The sequence below is a fragment of the Scylla paramamosain genome, chromosome 12 (genome assembly GCF_035594125.1).
Source record: "Scylla paramamosain isolate STU-SP2022 chromosome 12, ASM3559412v1, whole genome shotgun sequence".
In the NCBI taxonomy this organism is placed as follows: domain Eukaryota; kingdom Metazoa; phylum Arthropoda; class Malacostraca; order Decapoda; family Portunidae; genus Scylla; species Scylla paramamosain.
In genome coordinates, this window is record NC_087162.1 from 26,584,634 (window position 1) to 26,611,493 (window position 26,860).

Below are 26,860 nucleotides of genomic sequence, written 5' to 3' on the forward strand. Positions count from 1 at the left end.
GTAGTGACTGTGACTGGATGGTGATTGTGATTGTGTTGAGGGTGATGGTGGTGGCGGTGGTGATGGTGGTGGTGGTGGTGATGATAATAATAATAATGGTAAAAATGGTAATGATAATAATAATAATAATAATAATAATAATAATAATAATAATAATAATAATAATAATAATAATAATAATAAACCATGAATAATGTTAGTAATATCACCGTCATCATCATTAGCATCACCATAATTATTGTTAGTACTGAATGGCGCCACTATCTTTACATGACCATCATCACAACCACCACCACTTTCACCATTTTCATAATTTTCACCACCACCACCACCACCACCACTACCACCACCACTACGTCCGTCACCGTCACCACACCTTTACCTTCACCACATCACGGTCATCACCACAACACCACCACCATCACCACCACCGCTCACCACGCCGCGCCGCCCGCGTCCTGAGCCTCACCACTCAACCTCATCACTCAACCCTAATCTGCCCTCCTCCCCTCCGTTTGTCCTTGTCCCTCTCCCCAACCAACCCCATCGCTCACTCCCCGCCCCGCCGCCTCAATCCCCGCCGCCCCGAACCCCGCCACTCAGAACCCCGCCACTTCGAGCCCCACAACTCCGAGCCCCGCTTTCCTACCGCCCCGCTGCCCCGCCGCCCCGTCGCCCCGCCGCCCCGAGCTCCGCCGCCAACCTCCGGGGCGCCCCGGACCATGCACGCTTCAAAAATACGATTTAGAGAGTAAATTAACGTTTATCTTGTAACTTGTGGCGCATACAGATTAAGAAATGTGGCTAAAAGAGGAAGAAATATGTGGCGCATGGAGGGAGGTAGGGAGGAAGGGGCGGGGGGCGTGTGTGAATGGACGACACGAGGCCCTCTCGCGGCAGCCGCTCACACAGAAATCGAACGAAAAATTCTGAAATTTGTTGAGTCATGTGGCCATGGCAGTACTTGAGGCCTACTCGGGATGGTCGAAACAGCTCCCCCCGGCAGTGTCCGCTGCTGCCGTGCTGTGGGCCGGGCCGCCGCGGCCACGAGGCGCTGAGCGGCATGCTTGTGACAACCGCGGCAGGGACGCATTGAATGAAACGGAAAGTGAGGCGGCCGCGGTGCGAGGTGTCCCGCAGGTGTCCGCGGCCCGTGGCGGCTTGTGCCTCCACCCACCCGCCCTGCCCCGCCCTGCCATGCCCTTCCCTGCCATGCCCGCTTTCATGCTCTTTTTCCCTATATATATATATATATATATATATATATATATATATATATATATATATATATATATATATATATATATATATATATATATATATATATATATATATAATGTAGAGATGAGTGGGCGAAGGATGGGCGTGGTAGTGTTCTGGAGAAGAGCACCGTGCAGGAGTCTGGTGGTGGAAATTGTTCATCAGAGGGAAGTTTACGGTAAATTATTTTGCAGGAAGTCAAAGAAACGTACAGAGACAGTTCACAGGGAACAGTGTGTGTGTGTGTGTGTGTGTGTGTGTGTGTGTGTGTGTGTGTCCTGAAGCAGTGTAATCACGCACACAGGCGTGGAAACAAAGCGCGCCACATTCCCTCACACTGAGTCCGTCATGTTGTTTAATGACGAATGTACAAGATTATTTATTGGCACTGTGACAATCACAGCAAGTCCTGCCAGTAACAACACAAAGAACATGTTCATATATCAGTGTGTGTTGTGTGTGTGAAGTGTAGCGAGTGTACGGGTGTCTCTGAGCCCCGTGCCTCGCGTGCACCACCACCACCACCACCACCACTCCTGCGTGCCAGCGGCCGCGTCCTCGCTGCTCCTACGTTCAGTCTCTACAGCTACAGTGTGACCTCCACTCAGAAACGTGTGAACGAAGCTCTGTGAAACTCATTACTGGCGTGTTTCTCTGTAGAAATATCGTGCACTGTCAAAACTTGCTTCTCGAGGAACTGGAATGTACAGGTGATGGGCGCACGTTTTCTGTCTCATTGGTATGATTGGACTCATTACTCATCTCACCTGCTCTCATTGTCGGGCTTAACGTAGGACCACAGCTACACTCCACATTTCGGGTGGCAGTAACGGTAACGGGGCGTCACCAAGGGCTGCTGCCTCTCTCCACTCCTGCACAGCCTGGCCAGCGTGTGGCGCGGAGGTAACACTACCTCGCCCTTTCACCTGCTCGTCCTAGGGTTTATCCTGCGTGTTTGGCTGAGAGCGAGCCTGGACACCCAAGGGAAAATGTGGAGCTTCCTGCTCTTCAGCGTCTTCGACTGTCCTGTCATGCAATGGAATTCCTTTCTCGAGATGTGCGCATAAGCGTCACTACGCAGCACATGGCCTCGCGTGTGCCAAAGACTTACGCCGCGGCGGGAGCAGCTCGTGGCGCGGCTTGGACCCTTTCCTCAGGACAAGCCTCTCGTGCCGCAGGAGTCACCGCCACTCGGGTCTTGGCTCAGCCCAAGTAGCAATCCCTCAGTAGTAACTTGAGCAGCTGTGTCATCCCAGCCCCCACAGGGCCTTGCCAGGAGCCTAACGGTGTCCACCAATAACGCTCGTCGCCTTCTGTTGTATGACGGTGGCAGTGGCGGTGGTGGTGGTGGCGGTGGTAGTGGTGGCGGTGGTGGCGCCGCCGGCCCTCCTCACTCCACACTCCCCACCTCTGCCACCGCGGCCTCCACCAGCGTTGCCAGACCAACGAAGTTTCCTTGATTTTGGGATTTGCTTGTATGGATGAGAACTTGAGAATTTTTGTCATGTTAAAGGTTTTCTCTCCTCGGTGTTGTTTGTTCTTTTACACTTTTTAATCACTAAAAGGTAAAACGTGAATGAAATTAAGTATTGGAGTGTACAGCACCTTGCTGAATCCTTCGTTTTATGGTGTAGTGGTCCAATGTAAAGGTTGCAAAGCCTTGCATCGTGATCAGTCATTGTGAAATATTTGAATTATATTTTTTCTGTGGCACTTGGCATTGGCACCCAACGTTGGCACTGACATATTAAAAAAAAAATCTTGTGCTGCTGCGGCCTTGCACATCCCTGGGCCTTCCGGAGCGTGGTGCATCCCCAGGGTGCAGTGCTGTGGGTTTGCTTGGAAGTTAATATGAATGATCTGTTTGGAGCTTCCATGTTTATTTCCTTCACAGAGCAGCGTTTGTAGCAGTCTTCTTCCATCTGCGTTCCGATCCCTGGCCAGCCTGCTTTGCTTGCTGGCGGGGCGGGACAGCGCGGCGGGAGAAGCGTTCTGGAGTGCGGAATATTTTATGTTCATTAGTGAAAGGAAATGAATGGAGCCTCATTAGCACTGAGGTGCAGCTTCTCCTCCTGCACGCAAGGGGCGTCACCCACACCAGGCACAGTAACAGAGCAGACTCCAGTGTGTGAGAGGAAATTTTACGGCGACAGTGCAAGGAACATGACTTCATTAAGCTGAGATATGGAATTTCCAATTACCAGTGTGTTGTAAGAAAAGGACAGACCACACACACACACACACACACACACACATATCAAGGCCTTCCGAATCGGTAATAGCAGAGTGGCGCCTGACGCTGTGCGCCATCGCCATCCATCAACATCGCGGTGCCGCCGCCTCACAGCGCGGCGTCCGGTCACCGCTCACCGCTCGTCGCGCACACACCAGCCATGGCGCCGCCAGCAGTGCCGCCCCTCCCACCACGGCCCACGCCCTCAGGAGAACAAAAGAACAATGATGCGGCAGCATTGCCTCAAAATAATTATGAACAGGTGCAAATGTTCCGTGCTTATGCAGCGGTAGTTAGTACGTGTCGGTCTGTCCATTGTTTACAAAGCAGACATGAATACAAGTGAGAGAAGGAAAGACTTGATGATGGTGTGTGTGTGTGTGTGTGTGTGTGTGTGTGTGTGTGTGTGTGTGTGTGTGTGTGTGTATACCCACAGCCTTTATATCCTTCTAATTGGTAATGCAACTTTTGTATTATTTTTCACAACTGTCTTCATGCTTGCCTTCGGGTTGTTCACAGATTTATTGATTTATGTATTCACTTATTTGCTTATTTGTTTATACATACACGTATACATTTACGTCATGGCAACGTATTCCTAAAAATTTCGTTGTCTTGTTTTCTTTAGTTAACACGCTGTTGTACATACATAACAGTGGAAGCTGTTTGGGTTTTCAAGGATGTTTTCGTGAATCTAGTGATAGTTTCTGTACTAATTGTGGCAGCGTGGTGGTTATATTGTCCTTCCTGCCACTGTATTAAAAAGTTAGAAATTTGTTAAAAACTTTAATATGTTGTGGAAGCTGTTTGGGTTTTAAGAATCTTTTCGTTATTCTAGCGCCTGTCACGTGACGCCAGCGATCATGGGGCGCCAACTGTCTCTTCTCTTCGCCATTCTAACCAGACCTGCCACTCTCCAACTCCTGTTTAGGCTTTCCATCAAGGTCTCCATGAACGTCTCCATTTGTCTTCCTCTGGCTCTTCTTCCTTCAGCACTCTCTAAGAAGCAATCCCTTTCCATTCCTCAGTTTTTTGTGTGTCCCAAGAACTGAGAGCTGGAGGAGTGATAATGTACGTGCTGTGAAGAGAGAATCACTTTTAAGAACACGGTAGTTCTCTCTGTGGCCTCTGAACACAGTCCTCGCGAGAAAACAAAGCGTCTTTAAATACTAGTAATGCACGTCATGTCTTTTCCCGCGATGCATTTCATAAGTCTTTTCGCCACGTATTCTGAAACTCTTTTGAGGGTTTCACGAGGGCTGTTTTCATAGGGCATTGAGATTGTCAGTCAAGCTTTTAGGAGTTTTTTTGTTTTGTTTTTTGATTGGCAATACGTATTCTTCGTTGAACTGTCACAAAAATCATTAAAACGGACTTCTTTAGGCTCCTCCTGCCACAGCGGATCAACCTTGGCTAATACGCTTGGGGTTCTGCATCTTCCTCAGTCTCATCCATTACAAGCATGTCTTCTTTCACTGCATCCATAAACACTCATAAAAACGACATGAAAATCCCAGTAACTTCCACAGGAGCCCAGTGAAAGGAGCGATAAGACTATAATGAAAGCACTCGATTGTCACCTCAGTAGTTCACAAGGTTCTCGATGACGTCAGGCTGGCTAGATTGGCAGCGCGTTGTCGGTCCGTCTAGATGAGGGTGGGTGTAGAGGGACATGACTCGAACCCGGTCACTGGGATCGAGAACAGGAATAGGATAGGATGAAGAGACCTCTGGGGAGGACATAGAGACGGACAAATGTATTAGGAAGAAACATTACCGAGGGAGGAGTTAAAGTCACAGGGATTGAGAAGAGGAATAAAGGTAGATGAATAAGGAAAAAAATGAGTGACGGAGATAAAGAAGAGCAAGAGGAACAAAGAGAAGGGACTTAGAAAAACTAGAAGAGAACAGAGACAGGCGAATGAAGAGGGGGGAGGGGGAGAAAGGAAGGAGGTCACTGGGGACAAGAGGAAGGGATAAGGAGATGCAAGAGGAGGAAGAGTAGGAGGAGGAGGAGGAGGAGAAGGAGAAGGAGATGCACGTGGATAAGTAAAACGCAATACCGACAGGAGTGCGAAGAAGGGAAACAAGAGCGAAACAGAGGAAGAAGACGAAGAACAAGAACAAGAACAAGAACAAGAGAAAAACACCACCACCACCACCACCACCACTACCACTTGTACCACCACTGCCACCACCACCACCACCACCACCACCACCACCACCAGAGGGTGCAGCAGCGTATCTCATTAATCACGAGGCGAGGCTGCAAGACACGGGAGACAAATGACTTCGCGGTGCAAGAGGGTGATGCCATGTCGCTGTGGTGTTGGTGGTGGTGGTGGTGGTGGTGGTGGGATAACGCCTTGGTGCTTCGGTGCTGTAGTGGTGGTGGTGGTGGTGGTGGTGGTAGTGTGTGTAGTTGTGACAGTGCGGTGTTAATGGTGATGATAGTGTGGTGGTAGTGGTAGTGGTGGTGTTGATGACGTGGTGGTGGTGGTGGTGGTGGTGGATGGACTGGTGGTGATAATGGAGGAGGTAGAGGAGGAGGTGGTGGTGGTGGAGGAAGAGGAAAAGAAGGTGGTGAAGGAGGACCAGAGGAGGAGGAAGAAGGGGGGGAGGAGGAGGAGGAGGAGGAGGAGGAGGAGGAGGAGGAAGAAGAGTAGGAGAAGGAGGAAGAGGAGGAGAAAGAAAAGGAAGAAGAAGAGGTGGCAGTGTAGAAGAAGGAGCAGGTGGTGACGAAAGAGGAGAGGGAGGAGGAAGAACAAGTGACAGTGGAGGAGGAGGAGGAGGAGGAGGAGGAGGAAGAGGAGGAGACAGCTGGAAGTAGTGACAGAGGAGACAGTTTTACGATCTCCTTCAGGATTCGTGTGTCGAGGAGAAATACAAAATTCCTTGGACCTTTGAACATGAGAGAGAGAGAGAGAGAGAGAGAGAGAGAGAGAGAGAGAGAGAGAGAGAGAGAGAGAGGAGAGAGAGAGAGAGAGAAAGGGGGGTAGGGAGGATGGGGGGACGTATCGTATCGTGGTCGTAGTGTGGTCTTAACCCCCAAGACGACACGAGCGGGCCAGGAGGTGAGGTGGTCCGGGAGGCGTGGCGGGCAGAACAGGTGGGCAAAGGTGAACAGGTGTGGGCGCCTCGTACATAACTCAGCAGGTGAACTAGACTGTAAACAATTCCCATAAACATCTAGATAAATTCCTTTCTTTAATATCAGATAGGAAAGTCACACTGTCACTCCAATACGAGTTTCAGAATAAAGCCCATTGTAAGTCATTCCTGTAAACACCTAGATAGACATTCCTTCTTTTAACACCACGTAAGAAAGCTACATTGTCACATTATCAAGCAGATCTTCTCCCTTTCACCACAAGCACGAGTTTCAGAAAAAACGTCACAATTATCTATATAAGGTTCCACGTGTTGTTTATTAATATCGAGCTTAGTTCCTTTGTCACATGAACTCAGCATTTCTCTCACAGGCAAGTCGCATCTTTAAGCAAATCTTCTTTCTCTCCAGGCACGAGTTGCAGAACAAACTTCACAGCTCTCTATGCAAAATTTCTCGTGTTTAGCAATTTCCGTCTTAGTTCCTTTTAGTACCTTTACCTTCTAAACTTCTCACTGCTTTCACTTCTTTCCCTCAAGTTGGCGCCCACGAGGAGGAGTACCAAGTAGGGTGATGTAGGGTGACGCCGTCCATCCTCTCCCCGCAACGCAGCCCTTACATCTCATTTACTATCACGCTCCATCTCTCCACTTCTTCTTCCCGTCTGGCCCGCGGCGCGTCGAAGTGAAGCCCCGGATGATGGATGGTGGGGCGGTGCGAGGGAGGAGGAGGCGGAGGCGCTGCGGCTGCCGTCAGCTGATACAAGAGAGAGAGAGAGAGAGAGAGAGAGAGAGAGAGAGAGAGAGAGAGAGAGAGAGATGCTAATGACACTATTCACTTCATCTGAGTAACGTTACACAGTGTAGGGAGGCAAAACAAGACGGTAGACGGCGGAAGATTTGAACTGCTCCGTAATTCACCCCCTGTGCTGTCAATTAAGTTTTTGTGGTTATACTCTTAACTTGCAACATATTTTTCACTCATTAACAGCTATCAAGAGGTTAAATGTTCTGTTCTTTCGTGAATATTATTTCCCAAAGGCTGCATAGATTAGTCAGATTCATAATGTGTAAAGGACGGAACGACGCTAATAGCCATCAGGCAGCGAGGGGAAAAGCAGTCTACTCGCAGCCAGCACTAGGAATGGGTATACTACCAAGAGCACTTTGTATATGTACGCACAAGTAAAAGAAAGACATTGGTTGCACCTTTTCCGTCCCCGTTTCAGTTTTCACTAGTAGTTTTCTCACTGGTGACGCAGAATCCTAGTTAAACTATCACTAAGATCATCAAAACGATCCTAAAAAGCCTTAACTTCCTCAAGAATCTGTTAAAAGTAATCGAGATAAGACATCAAAATGTAATTATAATCTTTTCTTCCTTGAGTTCCTTTGATTAAGGGTGGCTACACCGACCCTTACAGGCCTCGTGGCGCAACGGATAACGCGTCTGACTACGGATCAGAAGATTCCAGGTTCGAATCCTGGCGAGGTCGACTCCGTGACGTCCTCTTTTGCTTTTACAGGGACTGCTACGTGTAAGTCTAATGGCTTCTCATATTCTTATGATCTTAATCCTCCCCAACACGCTCGGTCTTCGCCTGTCTCAGTTACACTCATTACAAACACGTATCTTCTTTCACTTCATTTATAAACCTTTTCTTAACTTCCTCAGTCACCCCAATAAAATCATGTCCTCTTTCACTGCATCCATAAACCTTCTCCCGGGCCTCTCGTTCTTTTCCCCTGCGAGCAGATCCATCTCCAGCTTTGTCCCTAAATAGACCTACATGTGTTGTGCCTGTGATGTATTGCTTATATGATCTTGGACTGACGTTTAGCACCGATTTGTATGGTCAGGTTTCCTTGAGAATTCTACAGTGTGATGCTTAAAAGAGAGAGGAGAGAGAGAGAGAGAGAGAGAGAGAGAGAGAGAGAGAGAGAGAGAGAGAGAGAGAGATTAGATAAGGAAACTTTCTCTCTCCTGGCCACGCGTTCTTAGGCTGTAAACACTAATTTCTTGGAATGTATCCGTTAACTCTCTCTCTCTCTCTCTCTCTCTCTCTCTCTCTCTCTCTCTCTCTCTCTCTCTCTCTCTCTCTCTCATCCTTTTCACCAGCAAACATCCAATGGGCACGTATTTCACTGGTAACATTAATACTCTCTGCCTTTTTTCCATCCGTGAGGCATATTTTTTTTTTCCATCCTCGACACTTCACCATCTCACCACGACTACTTTCTGGTTTTCAAATGTGTTTTCATGATTCTACAAACAGTTCAAACAAATATTCAGCGCATTAATGGCAAAAATACCCTTGAAAAAACAATACATCATTTCTACGATCTTTGAAAATAGCGTTTCAGAATACGTGGCCTGATTCCTGAGTCTATTCCATTCATCTACCACTTTATTTAAGCACGAATTTCTTCCAATCTCTTTTTTTAAATCCACCAAACAGTGACTTAATAAAAATCAATTTGTTACACCGTGAAGATATTGACACAGAGCAATACACTTACGAAATATTAGGCGTTTATATGCTACGTGATCAATCGGAGAAGCGACAAGGCAGCAACAGGTGTATTTCAACGCGACAGTCAAGCATCAACAGAGCGGCGGACTCTTCATCAAGGCACAACAAGACCCAACCTATTCATTATGGCACAGCCTCTCTGCGTCAAGCAATCTGTACTCCGCCTCACTGCTTCGATCCATCTTCTTCCTTAGAGGCGCTGCGTGATGGCCATTAGTTCTCTCTCTTGGTGGTGGTGGTGGTGGTGGTGGTGGTGCTGCAACGGTGATACAGCTCGTGGTTGAAAGCCAAACACCACACTTACTCCCACTGTGTTTAGCGGCTTTTTTTTTTTATTTCTTCCCCATTATTACACACACACCAAACACTAGCACAATGTCAAGATGCCAGCTTCCCTCTTTCCCCTTCTCTTCCTCTCCCAACTCCCGTCTCCATTCATCAAACACCCTGATCGCTGGGCTTTTAAGGATGTTTCTACGGTTCCAGTAACATGATAACAAGATTTCTACATTATGAACAGGAGAAGCACTCTTGAGAACCCAGCTAATCATTTATGTAGCCTTTGAAAATAGTCATGGTGATTGAGAAAGAGAAAACAGTGTTTCAGAATGCGGGGCACAGTCAGGCAGCCGCGTCACGCCCCGGGGGAGGTGTCTACTCGCAGCTTTCAGCCCCGGGGCAATACATCCGTGGCGGGAGAACGGGGGACATAAATTTGATAAGAACTTTTTATATGCTTTTGTACCTTTATGTATTGGACGGGAAGACAATGGAGGGAGCGGGAAAAGCTGCAGGGAAGGATATCCCATTGTGCTGTTTGTGTGTGTGTGTGTGTGTGTGTGTGTGTGTGTGTGTGTGTGTGTGTTTTCTATTCATTTATTCTGCTTTGATTTTATAATGTACTGGTTGTAAATTATTATTTTGGGGTCAATATCTGTTCTGCTTGTCTTTATCAATCAATCAGTCAGTCAGTCAGTCAGGCAATTAATACGTCTGCTTATCTATCTATCTATCTATCTATCTATCTATCTGTATCTATTTCTACCCATCTATCTCTCTCTATGTGTGTGTGTGTGTGTGTGTGTGTGTGTGTGTGTGTTTTAGGCTCATATCACTTTGTATAGTATGTACTGTTCCCATCGTTTGTACGTATTGTTCGTTTATCCTAAATCCCCACAAAGCAGTGATGGATCTGCGGCAGCGAGGCAGGCAAGCTTTACGGCAAATGTATTTGGAACTCGGAGGGCGAGAGTAAATGTTGCCGCAAATAAGGAAAGTCCATAAAAAGTTGTTCACATTTGAGACAAAGTGGCAATTTGCAGCAAGCAGGATGGGACGATAAGAAGCATTATTGATTTACAGATGTTGGGGCGATAGGCTTGGTGATAGCAGTTTTATGGTCGCGGCTGCAAGAGGATGCTGGAAAACACGAGTTGACGACGTGCTGAGTGCTGGAGTGCTTCAGAACAATGTTTTCCAGTGTTTGGCGAGTATAGGGTTCAGCAGCCTCGCACCCTCGTGGCCACACGCCCTGCCTTTGCTGTATGGTGGCAGGCAGCACGCTGTTGCTACATGACCACACAGTAAATAAGAGAAAATATTGCTTTGTCAAATGTTTTAGTCATTCTGCAAAAATGAGGCATCAGAGATGCCATTAGTAAGCAAAACTCTGCAGCAAAAAATGGTGATAGATTGGCTGTGCAGTGAGACGAGTCACTCTTCCCCAAGCGACGCCTTATATGTAACCTAACTGTCCTAATATATTGCATTGCATTTGGCAGCACCCACAAAATCGATTTCAGCGCCCCCTGGGGGAGCATCTCCTCACGTCAGGCTGCGCTGCTCCATCACCCTGCTAGCCTCGCCTCACCTCGCCCGCTGCTGTTGTTGCTGCTGCTGCTGCTAACTGGCCACCAACGCTTCATGCACCACACTGGCTGTTGCATGACTGTGCCGTGATGGAAGTGTCTGTAATGTTTGCACAGCAGAACACTGAAGTTGTGATTGAGACCAGCACAGTGTGAAGTGTTCCTGCCGTCCTCGCGCGGCCAAAGTTTTGATGAGGCTTGGGAAAGTTGTCCAGAAGAAAAGAAAAAAGAAGAAGAAAAAAAAGAGCGCTTAGTTTCTTGATTTGTGTCCGCGCTGCCAAAATACATCAGTTCCTGGACGTGTTCCTTGAAACCTTCCTGACGGAACCCTCCCTGGAGGCGACGGCAGCGTGCTGCCTGCCGTAAACCTCACCCCATCTTGACACATTTCTTGAATCAGACTGAAATATGCAGCGCAGTTTGCGTCACCTTCCTGTTCGTATAATTCTCTCTCTCTCTCTCTCTCTCTCTCTCTCTCTCTCTCTCTCTCTCTCTCTCTCTCTCTCTCTCTCTCTCTCTCTCTCTCTCTCTCTCTCTCTCTCTCTCTCTCTCTCGCTGCTTTTCCTCGTCCATTAAGCACTCGCCTCACGCCATTAATCAAAGGGCCCCGTGAACCCTACAGCGCCTCCACTAACATATTGCCGCCCACCAAAACAATGGACTCTTCATTTACATAAAGAAATTTGTGCGACTCGTCAAGTAAGGAACAGTCCGACTCTTCAGGGACTGGTAACTCCGTGCCGAGCTTTGTCTTTCGTCATTTGTATTGTGCGCCAGTACAGAGAGAGAGAGAGAGAGAGAGAGAGAGAGAGAGAGAGAGGGGGGATTGTGATTTGCACTCTGAGTTATAAAAGATGCAATGTAATAGATAAAAATAAAGTAAAGTAAAATGTGGGTATAAAATGTCTATTCATGTCAATATCTGTATATCTCTCTACATGTCTGTCTGTTTGTCTATCCATCTATTTATTTGTTTAAGTGTCTGTCAATGTATGTATGTATGTATGTATGTATGTATGTATATATTCATTTGTATGTCTGTGTGTCTATCTATGTATGTATATATGTATGTACGCATGTATTTATGTATCTGTTTATCTGTTTGTCAGTGTGTTTGTCTATCCATCTATCTATCTACTTATCTACCTATTTATCTATCTATCAATCTATCCACGGCAAATGCTTCAGCCCCACAGAATGAATTGAGTTGTGTCCTCGTATCATGCACACTGTTCAGGAGTCGAGGCGTTCCACTGAGGCATAACCTTATCATCAAACAAACTGTCTTTAATTTATTGATGAGGTGAGCCGAGAAAAAAAAAAAAAAAGGAAGAATTACGCGTTGGTAGTTCAGATTTTCTTTGGTGTGGTGGTGGTGGTGGTGGTGGTGGTGGTGTTGATAGGAAGCCCTGCAGAGTTCTCGTGACATACATAACCTCCTGAACACACACACACCCACCCACACACACACACACACACACACACACACACACACACACACACACACACACACACACACACACACACACACACACACACACACACACACACACACACACACACACACACACACACACACACACACACACACACACACACACACGAAATTGTTTATCTACTGAAGTTAATTTTGCGCATATTTTTTTTCTTTTTCTTTTTAAGGTTTTGTTCCCTTTTTTCGTCCCCCTCCATTCAGAACCCCCTGTTTGTTGTCCCCCTTCCTTCAAAAATATGTAGTTCAGTTTGTGTCAACCTCCTTCCTCCTCTTGTCTCTCTATTTTCAGAGCCTCCAGCCTCCTTCCTCCCCTCCCTTCTCGTCTTTGCCTTCAGAACCCGAGTCTTCCTTCTTCCTTTCAGAATTCCTTGTTTTCCCTCCCCCTCCCTTCTAAACTCCCTATTTCTCGTCATTCTCCCTTCAGAACTCCGGCCTCCCCACCTCCTGCAGATTCCTCCCTTCACATCCCCCTTCCTTCAAGATCCCCAAACTTTTTCCCCATTCCCTTCAGAACCCCGTTTGTCACCCTCCCACCATCCTTCAGAACCTCCCTTCAGAAACTCCCTCTCCTTCAAGAAATACCAAATTTATTTATATTTCCCATTCCCTTCAAAACCTCCATTTCTCATCCACCACTCTTCAGAATCATCCCACCTGTCCTGGTCCCCTGTGGCCGTGACCTAGTGGTGCTTTGTCGAATCACCGCCAGGGCGTCAAGGAAAAGTTCCCTGGGGTTGGCTGTGCCGCGGGACGCACGGCTGGGTTCCCAGTGGGCATTGCGCGGCGGCAACTGGTTTTACTGGATGTTTAGGGAACGAGTCGCCTGCTCATTTGACCAGGCTGGTGTTTATGCTTGTGCTCGGTGCCTCATTTGACTTATCAATGGCGCGTGCCTGGCGTACGGGGCCCTTTTGTTTACTAGCCAGGCGCCGGGATCGTGGCGGACGCAGGCGGGCACTTAACATAACCAGGCGTGTGAATACATTTCCTCTCGGGCCTGCTTCCCTCCCTCTCGTGGCTTGTTGTGGCGCGCCGGGCTGGGGATGGCCTGCTAGGGGTGTGCTGTGTTGGTGGGTGGGTGAATGGGTGTGTGTGATGTTATGGATGTGTTGGATGGGTAGATGTGATGTTATAGACGTGTTAGGTGGGTGTTGGTGATGTGTTGGATGTGTAAATGGGTGCGGCTGATGATGTATTGGGTGTGGATGTGTGTGTGTGTGTGTGATGTTAGGGTGTGTTGCGTAGGTGTGGGTGACGTTATGGATGTGATAAGTGGACATGGGTGTGTGTTTAATTCTATGACTGTACTGAAGGAATGTGCAAGGGTGAATATGAAGTTATGAGTGTACTCTCCCATTTACTCACTCTACCATCCCAATCTTACTTAGGAAACAAGAGCATAAGACACCCTAAAAGAAGACAGCCAGGCAAGCAGGCACCTACCAGTCCCCAGCTGTACACTACACCTTACGGTCCCTGCCTGTGCTTGTTCCCTTCACCTCACCAAGACAGTCTGCAGTAGCGTAGTCTGCACCGGGAGGCCACGAGGTTAATTGACTTTCTTCAGTATATTTAATAACTTTCTCCGGATCTAAAACACTGTCCGGTCCCCGCACTAATTACTGGAGGACATTTATACAATACATATGTGCATAAGAGTGGGATTGGTTTTGCATTAAAGCGATTGCATCTCATTGATATTCCATCTGCGTACTTCACGAAAACGAGGTGGGAGTGGGAAGAGAGAGAGAGAGAGAGAGAGAGAGAGAGAGAGAGAGAGAGAGAGAGAGAGAGAGAGAGAGAGAGGGAGGGAGAAGCGATGTTGGCATAATGCTGCGGTAGTGAAAATAGAAAAAAAAATAACGTGTTTTCTTATGGGCGTGTGTTTTTTTTAGAGAGAGAGAGAGAGAGAGAGAGAGAGAGAGATAGAGAGAGAGAGAGAGAGAGAGAGAGAGAGAGAGAGAGAGAGAGAGAGAGAGAGAGAGAGAGAGACCTAGTCGAGTCACGTGTTAAATGCACCATACCATTTTTTTTCGTTTCTTTTTCTATCTTTTTCTTTTTCTTTTTTTTTTTTCTACACCGACTCCCTCACTTTCCTTCCCTCCTTCCCCCCAACGCCAAAGCAGCTCCACCTTCTATTTGCGGCTCGTGTCATGTCTGGTTTCCTCCTCCTCCTCCTCCGCCTCCTCCTCCTCCTCCTCTTATGCTCGTCTCCTCGGGGCTTCCTTCCTGCCAGGGTGTTGCTTCAGCTGTTTTTGCTTTGTTTGTCATCACGGTCTCGTCTCACGGCCTCCTTGTCTCTCTTGGTTCCCTGATGCTGTTTCTTTCTTTCTTTCTTTCTTTTTTTCTTTCTATTTTTTTAATCATGTATTTTTTTTTTCGTTTTTTTTTTTTTTTCGTTTTTCTTGTCTGGGATGAATTGTTCTAATGCTGTTACCTGTACTTGTATTTAGTGTGTCTTTCTGCACTTTCTGGACACACACACACACACACACACACACACACACACACACACACACACACACACACACATTCTCTCTCTCTCTCTCTCTCTCTCTCTCTCTCGCATGCTGGAACCATCTCAGCATTACTTATGAAACACCTATTTTAGTTCATCTCCTATCACGTCGTCAGGATTAACAGATCTACTGGCGGCTCCTTTCCGTTCTTCTTTTGCATTCCACTATGCTTGCGGGAAGAAGAAGGACAGCATACATTTTTTTTTTTTTTAGATATGAGAGTACATGCGCAGGAGTGTGTGCCTAAGACGTGATGAGGCAATTGATCAAGGAAAGGCCAGCGTTCCTAATTCTAATACGCACGGAGGTCATAAACTCCTCACGTTGACTCCAGGTTCCTTGTCAGACGCTCTCTCACCACGATTATTTTTCAGAAGTCATAGAGATGGTTAGCCGGGTTCTCAAGGGCATTTCTCCTGTTTATAACGTAGAAATTTTATTATGAAATCATGAAAATACCCTTGAAAACCCGTGTAATTTCAGCTACAGCCTTTTTTGAAGTGCGGCGCAGAAGTGAATCAATATTCCGAATCACTTTGCTGTCTCACCACACAATGAATATTCTCAAAGGCTACAGGGACGATCAGCCAGGCGACGAGTGTTTCTCCCGTTAATAATGTTGAAACCTTCTTAATATATCGCTGTAACAATAAAAAAAAGATAAAAAAAAAAAACACCGTTAAAAACACTTGCAACTTCAACTAGAGCCTTTTGAATGTTATGAATGTGCGTCACGGAAATGTTTCAGAATGCGGTCCTGAGTTTCTGTCCTCATCGTGTCAGCGCACCCCGCCACCCCTTGCTGGGAGGGAGCCGCTGCCTTAGTAATAACATGCACCGAGCCCCGCACATGCTGACGAGTTGCCGCGCTGAGGTACCCGGGTCCTCGCCTGTGCCGGCCCGTCTCAATGGCTCAGCAGGCGCTCCGTGCGTTGTGTTCGCCTCAATCATACTCGTGTTGCTACTGGATGGACGGACCGCTGCCTCACTGGTCCCTCCCTAGTCCCTTCCCTGCCTCCCTGATTCCTCCCTCCCTTTCTCCCTCCCTCCCTCCCGCTACCAACACCATAACAACAGCAACAGTAGCCTTCTCTTCTTCCGCTTGGTCTTCTTCGCTTCCTCTTACTTCTTACTCCCTAATCGCTATTTTTTTCGTCCTTTTTTTTTGCTGTTGTTGTTGTTATTATTCTACTACTACTATTACTACTACTACTACTACTGTTACTACTAAAGCCTCAACACCACAACCACCACCACCATCAACAACAGCAACAACAACTAGGTACTACTACTACTACTACTACTACTACTACTACTACTACTACTACTATTACTAGTACTACTACTACTACTACTAATAATAATAATATCACCAGCACCACTACTTCCACCACACCACCACACAACCACCACCACCACCACACTCTCACCCTCCCCGTCCCTCCATCCCTCCCTTGGGCGCATGACAGAATGACAGCGGCGGAGTGACATTGGCCATCTCACGAGGGAGAGGAAGAAACAAACACGCTAACGATGGTCACACGATAACTTGGGCGACAGTGAAAACTCGGGGCCTCCGTTCAGAGGGTGGCGGGCGATAAAGGCGAGAGTGGCCAGCATGTGTTCGGGGCGTCGACCGTGCCGCAGCCCTGACCAGCGCCCTGCTGCCCGGAGGAAGGCCGGAGCGTAGAGGCCCAACATGCCTTCACGTCCTGAGACTTGTCCTTCCTGCGTCGCTCAAGGAACCCTCAACCCTCCCTCCCTCGCCAGCCCCGCCAGGGAAAGGAGGGAAGGGAGGCGTACGCTGAGAGAGGAAGAGAGGAACTAGAGGGCGATGAGAGAAAGAGTGTGTGATGAAGTAGTAGAATAATGAGGTACGTGAGAGAGAAAAAGAGAGGTGAACGACGGAGAGCAGTTTGAGACAGTGTGATAGGTTACGTAGAATAAGATGATGTGAGAGGCTGAAAGGGACTTAGAAGGGCGATACGGGAGAGGCTGAGAGGGACAAGAGTGGGGTGATAGAAGGGAGTGTGATGAACTGGTAGAATAGTAACGAGAAAGTGAGGCAGACTGCGTAGAAAAGGAAGATGTGAGCTGAGATGGACTAGGACGGGAAGATATGGGTGAGTGACGTTGAGCGGGAAGAAATGAGAGACTGAGATGAACTAACAAAGAGAGATATGAAAGAGAAAGAGAGAGAGAGAGAGTCGTAGATCTAAAGAGGAAGTTGTGAAGTGAAGTGAGAAAGTTTCGGAACAACACTTACAAGTCGAAAAAAACGTAAGATGACATAACAGTATTTCCTGGAACAAAGTGAAACCGGTCCACGCCTAGGAAGGAGGAAAGGGAAGGAAAAAATGTGTGCACGCGATGAGAAACTGCGACGAATTACAAAAAGAAAAATATGAAGAAAAAGATAATTTAGTTTTACAGCAGTACTTTCAAATTAAAAGAGAGGTAGAAAGAAATAGAGAATGGAGTGGTGGATGAGTGGAATAAACTCAGTAATCGGGCTGTTAGTGCTGAGTCATTAGGTAGCATTAAAAGAAGATTAGACAAATTTATGGATGAGGATGATAGGTGGAAACAGATAGGCATGTTTTATACAGGGACTGCCACGTGTAGGCTTAACGGCTTCTTACATCTTCCCTCATTTTCTCACGTTCTTAAGTCAAGAAATGTAATATGACAGCTTCTCAAACATTAAACTCATCAAATACTGCAACACCTGAATAAGAAATACCATGAAACGCAACAGAGACTCCGAACAACACTCAAGTTAGAAAGACATTACACCTCACCAAACAAAATCAAGCAGGTCGGGTCCCGCAAAAACAAACCTTGGAGGAATCACCTCTTATACGACTTCCTGAAAGACGTAAAGTAAGAATTCCCAGTAAGGTGAGTCTGTTTAAATCCCGCGGTGCCTGAAGCTTCCTCTTCCTGGACAATGTGTGAGGAAGAAAGTGGACGGCGAGAGAAAAAGACCTTTGTTGCTTAGTTTAGGGAAAGGTGATGAGATAATGGGAATTCTGACTTACTGAAGGATAGAATGGTATAATAGACGATAAGATAATGAGGATTCCGGCTTACTTTTGGAGCAGAATAGAAATGACATGGAGAAGAAAGATAATTAAGTTGATAATTAACTTGTGTATTGGTGAGGAAGACACTGTACTGATGAGAATAAATGACCGTTGTTACTTAGTATAGGAAAAGACGATGAGGTAATGAGGATTCTGGCTTATTTGAGGATAAAATAAGAATGAGAGGGAGTAGAGAGTTAAGGCTGATGCTTAACTTGTGTATTGGCGAGGAAGACACAGTAGTGATGAGAGTAAAAAGAGAGTGAAGGTGTCGGACAACATAGGAATGCAATGGAATACATAATTTTTTTTTTTATGAAAGGATTCTGGCCAAGAGTAACAAAAACAAAACATAGCGAGAAAAAAAGATAAGAAATAAAACTCACTGAAGATATCATGTCCCAAAAGAAAATATCCAGAATTAAGAGAAGTATTTGCAGCGTCGTGAAACTTACTATAGTCTGCACACTTTGATGACTTAGAGACACTTTCCTCCCTCTCCCACTCAACATTTTACCTTCTCCCGCTCAGGCCCCGCACAGCTGTCCATCCAGGCGCCCCAGCAGCTGCCTGGCGGGGGCTGCTGGGGACTCGGAGTTCCTGCCACGGGGCGCAGACTGTCGTTTTCTTTCCATCCCTCCCGTCCACTCCAGGTCCTCGGCGGTGGCTGGCTGGAAGGGAGGGCATGTCCCCGGGCTAGGATCTGTGTCCCTTGGGATATACTCGTGCGAGCCACCACCTCTACCGCGCACTTGTCCGAGTGTGCGTGTCGACAAGGGCTTCGAATGCTGCCGTGAACCCTTCCAAGTGCTTCAGAGTGCGTGTTTTTTTTGCATATCGTTCCTTGTTTTAGCAAGTGTGTGCAACTTTGCATTCCTTACCACAAAGGAGCGTTGTGGTGAGCGTCAGCAAGGCACACGTGGCGGAAGCTGTGCGGTAACAGTGTTGTTCAGCTGCTGGTGTCACAGTGGTGACTTAGTTTATGTATTATGGTAATCCTGGAGAACTGTGTCAGCCAGGCAAGGACGAAGAAGCATACGTGACCTTCCCTCCTGTACAGAGGAAAAAATGTACCATTGTGTCCAGGGACGCGACTCCCGGAGGCGGGCGAGGCCCTGGACGGTACTGGATTTGGGAGGAGGGAAGGAATTTACTCATACGATTCGAAAGAATGAAAACATTGTTTCCAGATACCGATATTCTCTGTCCAGGACAAGTCGTGTGGAGCGGAGGGACAGCTGAATACTGTCAGAGTAGCTGGGCACTGTGAGGCTATCACCGTGATGAGTGGCGGCAGGGGGGCAGCTTTGAAGGCAGTGAAGACCACCAGGGTTTTCCTGAATTGTCTAGAAATGACAGCAGGATTAGAGATGAAGCTCCCCTTGCTGTTCCTTGTGGTGAGGTTGTCTGTCTGTCTGGTGATAAGCATAGATATGAAATAATCAAAGTATCAGGTTATTAAGTTCTAGAGATCATTAACCGATAAAGAAAATAATTTTTTATGGTTACATAGGAAGAAAGTACACCAGGAGACGTGTTGGTGTACAGTGAGGGTGTCTGCTGAGCCACACTGCTGCTGCTGCTGCTGCTAAGCTGAGCGTATAATAGAGCAAGGGCCTCAGGACAGATCCTTTGGAATCCCACCAGATAATAGCAGTCGTCATCTATCAAGCCAACAATAAATCGACCAGAAATGGAAGCACCAAAGGATTCACCGAGTGTCCTGAGAGGATGAACCAGACTCGCCCCAGGGAAGAGCGCCAGCACGGCCCCTCAGGAAGCCCGCGGCGGCGACTACAGCATGGGGAACGTGGGGCGCATCACACCCTCCCGCCTGAATTAAAAAGAAAATACTAATAAATAAATTGAAAAGTACATAAGATTAGAAGTAAATAAATACGATAATAAATAAAGAAAATAAAACTTTTCAAATTTTTACAAGGTTATAAAAATCAATTCAAATTTTTACAAAGTTATGAAATCAAAACCATGACACTCACATACTCGTCTATAGGATGAGAGTGGCGGTGTCAGTGGGTCAGCGGCGTGTGCTTGTGTCCCCCTCGCAGTGCCTGGCTGGCGTGGGACGGCGGCGGTGTCTCTGCATAATCTTCCCAGCAAACTTATTAAATCAAAGGCAATAATCATGCTAACGTCAATGTGGTGAGAGCGGCGGTGCCAGTGGGTCAACAGGACGTGTTTGTACCCACCGTGCAGTGCCTGGCTGGCGTGGGGCGGCAGGGGATGTCTCTACATATTATTCCCAGCACACTTCTTATTAGCATATACACAAACCTCCCCGCAATCCAAAGGAAAAAACTGGCAAGCACCCTCATTGGGATTACTCTCGACTCCCGGCAGAGAATTCTTTAATAACCTGGCATCTTAAAAGTAAATAAGAGATTTGCTTGGAATATAAAGTCAATTTGGCGTTCATTTTCGAAACAAGATAGGAATGCATAACCTAATTCAGCCAGAGAGAGAGAGAGAGAGAGAGAGAGAGAGAGAGAGAGAGAGAGAGAGAGAGAGAGAGAGAGAGAGAGAGAGAGAGAGAGAATCATACAAAAACCCTTACAAAACCGTGTAGCTTCAACAGAGGTGCGGCCACAGAACAATTAATGATCCATGGGCCATTGACAAAGAGAGCAAGAGAAAGCCAGAAAGTAAGCAAGAAATTCCACAAGAAATCCGCGCGTGACTATCTCTAGCTGTGGCGAAGAGAATTCAGAAACATCAAGCGGAGAAATGACTAGATAAAAAGAAGAGATGATGGCCACTCTCTCAATTTTTCAAGAAGATGGGTTATGGCAGGTTTCATTATAGCCACCTTCTGCATGCGTTTTGTGTGACTGGCTCGTGATGCTGGTACAACAAGGGGTGGGTGGCTTGTGGCGGGGCAGCTATAGCTTGTTAAGTGTAGCAGACCCTCGCAAGCTGATGTAGGGGCAATTTGCATCTGTGTCTGCAACGACCTATTCTTGGCCGGGCTTATCAGGCATCGCTTAGAGTGCTGTAGTGGTTCTGGCGGCGCATTGAGAAGACGAGGTAGATAAGACTCCGTGAAACTCCTCCTCCTCCTCCTCCTCCTTCTGTGCCGTGGGTTAGCGGGAGGGCCTGTGGTATGTGTACAGTTTTAAGCTGCTTGGTGAAATTCTGTGTCCCTGTGTGTCTTTTCTCGTATTCTGTTTGTCTAGTTGGGGATTTCAGTTCTGCATGTGTAATCTAACCAAGACACACACACACACACACACACACACACACATAGTTATTTTCTTTTTTCTTTTATTTTCTTTTTCTTTTTTATTTACACGATGACCAGAGCTCTTTCATACACCACCACCACCACTTCCTCCTCCTCCTCCTCCTCCTCCTTCTCCTCCTCCTCTTCTTCCTCTTCCTCTTCCTCTTCCTCTTCCTCTTCCTCCTCCTCTTCCTCCTCTTCATTTTCTTTTCTCTTTTTGTACTTCTAGTTCTCTTTCCTGTTCTTGTTCTTTTTGTTTTTTGTTTTTTTGTTCTTGTCCTTCTTCCTCCTCCTCCTCCTCCTCCTCCTCCTCCTCCTTCTTCTCCGACCACACCAATATTACCACCACAAGCACGTTTCTATCCTCCACCACCGTCACCACCACGGCCACCACCACCATCACCACCACTTCCGCTACTCTGACCACCGCTATCACTTCCGCTATTGTCAACACCACCACCGCCACCACCACCAACAACACCACCACCACCAGCACCTTCATCAATCGTGCGTGCATCTTACAATAAGGGGAAAATGTTGAGCCATAAGAGTGTAGTATTCCTTAATGTATTGCTGTGTCTTGCCTGTTGGTGTAGGGGATTGGTAGTTGTAGGTCTGACGGTTTCATGCAGCTTCCCTTTGCTTTCTAATGTTCTTATGGTCTTGTGGTCTTGTCTCGGGAACTTCTGATGGTCTGTACTGGAAACTGCCGAGGAAGATGACAGAGATGATGAAGAGGAAGAAAGGCATGAGAACAAAAACAAGCAGAATAACAAGAACAAGAGAAAGAACGAAAGATGAAGGGAAAAAAAAGAAAGGAAGTGAAGAACAACAGCATGAACACAAAGAAGAAGAACAACAGTAGCAACAACAACAATTATAGCTTCAACAACAACAACGACAACAGCAACAGCAATAATAAGAATATCACCACAATAACACCAGCACACCGCATCGTGACAACCTCGCAGTCTACACACACACACACACACACACACCATCTCTCTCTCTCTCTCTCTCTCTCTCTCTCTCTCTCTCTCTCTCTCTCTCTCTGCCACTGGAAAAAGGAAAAAGACAACACGCTCGCACACACTCAGCCACAAATGTAATAAAATCGTGACCACCTCCTTGCCGGCTTCTCAGGGGTCGCCGCCCCCCGAGTGACGCAGGATTTCCTTCACTCCCCCCAGGTTGAGGGGTGACCGGATCGCGCCTTCCAGCCTGGCGTGTCCCGCGGGGCGCCGTCCAACTTAAGAGTGAGTTCAGGTGTATTATATTTTGGTGCAGCTTTATTAAGATGAGCGAGAGATAGGAGGAAGCTTCTCGTGGTGCAAGCCTCGTTACTGCCGCTCCCGCCTGTCAGGACTTCTCAAATAAATCTTCATATCTTCATTTTAAGCTAAGGCCGCGCAGAGCCTCGCCTCGCCTCGCTTCGCCTCGCCGAGGAGCCTCATCAGCGCGTGCATCCTTAAGCGTCGCGGCGCAGCTGAGCGGTCGCAGAGTGCCTCGCGTGACCAGCGCCGCCAGTCACACGGGATTTTCAACAAAAGTCAAGTTGGTCCTTCCTCTGTGCGTCGGTAATCCCGCCGCGCCGCAGCGATGAGCCGGGATGGACCGCGGCTGTATAATTATTGCAATAAGTCAGCGTGTGTGGGTCAGATCATGGCTGAACCCCGACCCGCCGTGTCTGATTACTCGTGTGTCGGACACCGAAGATTTCTCCTCAATAATCTTTTGTGGTGATGGCCGCGGCTGTGCCTGAGTCGTGAAGCGAGGGTCAGGCGGGGCGCGGCGGGCTCACGGCTGGGCGGCCCCGGCACGGGAGGAGGTGGGGCTTATCGCCTTCCTCTCAGTGTTCTTTGTGCCTGGGTGTCAGGGGCGGCGGTGGGAGGTACGCACCGCCCCCAGGCCCCAGCACGAGCCGGGAGACGCGCCCTAGATCCATCTTGCACGGACCGTTTGCATGAGGCTCCTCGCGCCGCTGGACACACGCACCTCTCATCCCGCGTGAGGGATCCGCTTCATGCGTCACTGGCCCGAGGTGTTCATCACTCAGCCGTGCAGCGGGTTATCTGAGAGAGAGAGAGAGAGAGAGAGAGAGAGAGAGAGAGAGAGAGAGAGAGAGAGAGAGAGAGAGAGAGAGAGAGAGAGAGTGGTGGGGAGGGAGGGAGGGAGGGAGGGATGGAGAGAGGGAGAGGGAGGGAGAGAGAAAATACGTAAAAGTTAATGATACTAAGTAGTCTTAAGTCTCCAATCAGCGAGGGAGGGAGGGAGAGGCAAGAGGCGCAATCACTCAGCGAAGCAGAAACAAAAGAAAATTTCGGATCCACGCCTTTAATGCCAAACTTTTACAAGGGAGTCTGAAGAGAAGGATTAGACAAACTGATGGTTGAAGATGGTAAGTGGAAATAGATAGGCACGTTCGACACAGGGACTGCCACGTGTAGGCATGATGGCTTCTTGCAGCTTCCCTTATGTTATGTTGTAGTATTGTTTCTTAGTCATGATTTAGTGGATGCAGGGACAACAATACAGCATCCACCGTTTAGCAGCCACGCAGTTCAGGCAGCGGGATGGGACTGGGCGGCACGGATATCACAGGCTGCTCCGATCACTACTTACGCCAGCATTGATTTCCACCGGCAGTGTTGAAGCAGAGATACACTGAAGGATAAGCGGCGTGGGGCTTCTGACGCTCTTATTCACAATGTGCCTACGTATCCTTGTCTGATGCGACGCGTGGTGGCGATACCTAGCCAGTGCAAGAGTCTGTTCATATGAAAATACTGTGCTTTTATCTGACAAGCTCTTCTCAAAATCCCGCGGCATCTACCGAGTGCAAGAGTCTGGTCAAGGAAAATTACTGTGCCTACCTTTATATGCCAAGCTTTCCTCAAGATCCCGCAGTGCTTGGCCAGTGCAAGAGTCTGGTAATAGGAGAATTACTACGTCTGCCTTTATATGACAAGTTCTTCTGGCCAGTGCAAGATTCTATTCAAGGGAAAAATACTGCTTGCATTTATTCGACGAGTTCTCAAAATTTCCGCCTTCAGAAAAAAACAACACACGAATATTTCTCTTATCTGTGTCATCAGTCCTCCGCGAGGCTATCCTGAGGCCGAGGCATGGGCGGGAAGACACCCCTGGCTGGCAATGTGCTTGGTGTCCGGGACGGGGCGTCGTGCTACACCCTCAGCCGGGGCCAAGGAACGCACCGCCACGCACGCCGCCGCCCGAGCCAGCGAGAACCTGCTCGGCGAGGTGCCCCAAGTCGTGATGGTGAGCGAGGCGCCGTGAGAACCACCGTCACACTGCATCTCTTGTCGCATGCACGCTCACTGTCCATAATTACTGGTGTTTCATTGTCAGACTCATACGGCGAAAGTATCCCTCTCCGTCTGTGGGAAAAAAGAAGGAAAGAAACGCCATAATAATCGAATTAACATTTTTTTAGGGTCTTTCGAGAGGAGATTTACTCACGATAGTGTTTTATAACAGGGAGGAGAAAGATGAAAGGATAAGAGAAGAAAACCATTAGAGAAATGTTTCCGCTGCGAGATGAACAGCGTGTATTAGAGAATTATTGTGGGTGAAAAGTCTCCTCGCCAGTAAAAGAAAAGAAACTTGTATTTACATTTTTGTCTTTCTCTTAAGGGAATTCCATGAAAAGGTTTACTTATGATGGAGGTTTTGGAGAAGAAGGAGAAGAAAGGAATGAACGTAAAAGAAATAGCCAATGAAATAGCTTACATGAAGTAGTAGTAGTAGTAGTAGTAGTAGTAGATTCAGGTAGTAGTAGTAATAGTAGTAGTAGTAGTAGCTCAGGAACATTGCACATTAATTAACCTTCTCATTGCCATGTTCGTATTTTGGTAACTTCCACAACAGTATAAAAATCTGGTTTGCCTCGACAAATAGTGATAAGATAAAAGATAGATTTCGCATTTCATAGACTACAGAAATATTTAACAAGCTCAGAAGTTGCAAGGGATTGTGGGAAACGAATGTCTAGCTGTGAAAAAGTTAATACGCAATATTCTGAGCGCCATGCATCAGACCGGGTTCGCAGTCCCAGCCGGTGAGTTGCTCGGCCCTCCCTCACGCGGCGCCCTCCTCTGGTCACGGAGTTGTAATATAATAACACTCCAGGATTTGTGAGCTCGTTGTCCTGCAGTTCTGAGAGGCCAGACACCCCACTCCCGCCCTCGTGTGTGTGTGTGTGTGTGTGTGTGTGTGTGTGTGGGGTTTGCTGCGGTGTTTGGACGCGTACTACCAAACACAAGGAATGGTTTATTGCTCACCACAACACCATATAAATTATATGAATATATATAAAGGGAAAGAAAGAAGAGAAAGAAAAAGAAAAAAAAAAACACCATCCATATAAGCATTCATCATGACTGAGTGTGTGTCTTCTCTCCCTTGCAGACTCGTGCTCCTGCTTGGTGTTTACAAAGTGTGGCGCCTCAAGCTTTGAAACCTCAGATGTCCAAGACCAAGATCAACACTGGCGCCCCCGAGACCGGAATCGGTCTCCAAACGAATTTCCTTGGTAAGTACACGTATATGTGTGTGTGTGTGTGTGTGTGTGTGTGTGCGTGTGTGTGTGTCGCTCCTTAACATGTGAAGTAATATGAGTAGTTTTCAGTGAGCTGTATCGTTAGCGCCAAGCAGTGCGTGTCAGGAACAGTCATGGGATGGCCTTAGGTCATGTGGTGACCAGTGCATGGCTGTAAACTCAACCTGCTGTTATTATGGGCATGACCTTAACTCCTCAGCAGGGCCATAGGGATTTAGACCGTGGGCAGGGGCCTTACACAGCGGGAAAGTGCTTAGACAATTGGCGAAGGCTTCGTTAGTGGGCAGGGACTTAATGGCAAGGTCTTAGATCATGGATAGGGCTTTGGATGGTGGGCAGGAGCTAAGATCGTGGGCAGGAGCTTAGACAGTGGGCGGGAGCTTACACCGTGGGCAGATCTTGACAGTGGCCAGGGGCTTAGTTAGTGTCAGGTCCTTATATCATGGGCAGAGCTTTGGATCGTGGGCAGGGCTTAGATAGTTGACATGGACTCAGCTCATGGGCAGGACAAGTCCACAGGGAAAGGCTTCCGAGACTTTTGGAAGCTTTGCACACTGAGGGGACTCCTGCCGCGAATGTTGATCAGGGGATGTATACATAATGGCGCCTAACGTAGCCCCGTCTTGATGTCTATCTTACTATCTCCACTCTTCCTATCTTTACTTTATTTATTTATTTGACTTATTATGTTCATTTACATATTTATTTATTCGCTTTATCTATTTGTTTATTTGATTTATTTTTTTACTTGTTTATTATCATTATCATTATTTTTTTATCTCGTGCATAAAATTACAGCGTCGTACCTCACGGCAGGCGCGTGCAGTAAAGTCAAGGCCCAACACAAGAACCTCTACTCACTCTTATAAAATGGTTTGCTCATTCACGCAGATCCATTCCCTTGCTTTCTATGAACTCTGATATGCCAAACCTACAA

The 26,860-nt window shown here is 47.4% G+C and overlaps 1 protein-coding gene and 1 non-coding gene across 5 annotated transcripts in view; both read left to right on the forward strand.

Annotated features, from left to right (window-relative positions):
• Window positions 1–26,860, forward strand: part of LOC135106019 (uncharacterized) — an 85,582-nt gene that overhangs the window by 28,374 nt on the left and 30,348 nt on the right. For 3 of the 4 annotated variants that reach the window (XM_064014792.1, XM_064014794.1, XM_064014795.1), the window contains one exon: window positions 25,773–25,896. The gene's annotated coding sequence lies outside the window, so the exon portion shown is untranslated. Of the gene's footprint in view, window positions 1–22,580; window positions 22,601–25,772; window positions 25,897–26,860 lie in introns of those variants that run through there. The other variant, XM_064014793.1, reaches the window with a different exon arrangement.
• Trnar-acg (transfer RNA arginine (anticodon ACG)) lies at window positions 8,025–8,097 on the forward strand. Its single transcript has one exon. It is a non-coding gene; the product is annotated as a tRNA-Arg (tRNA).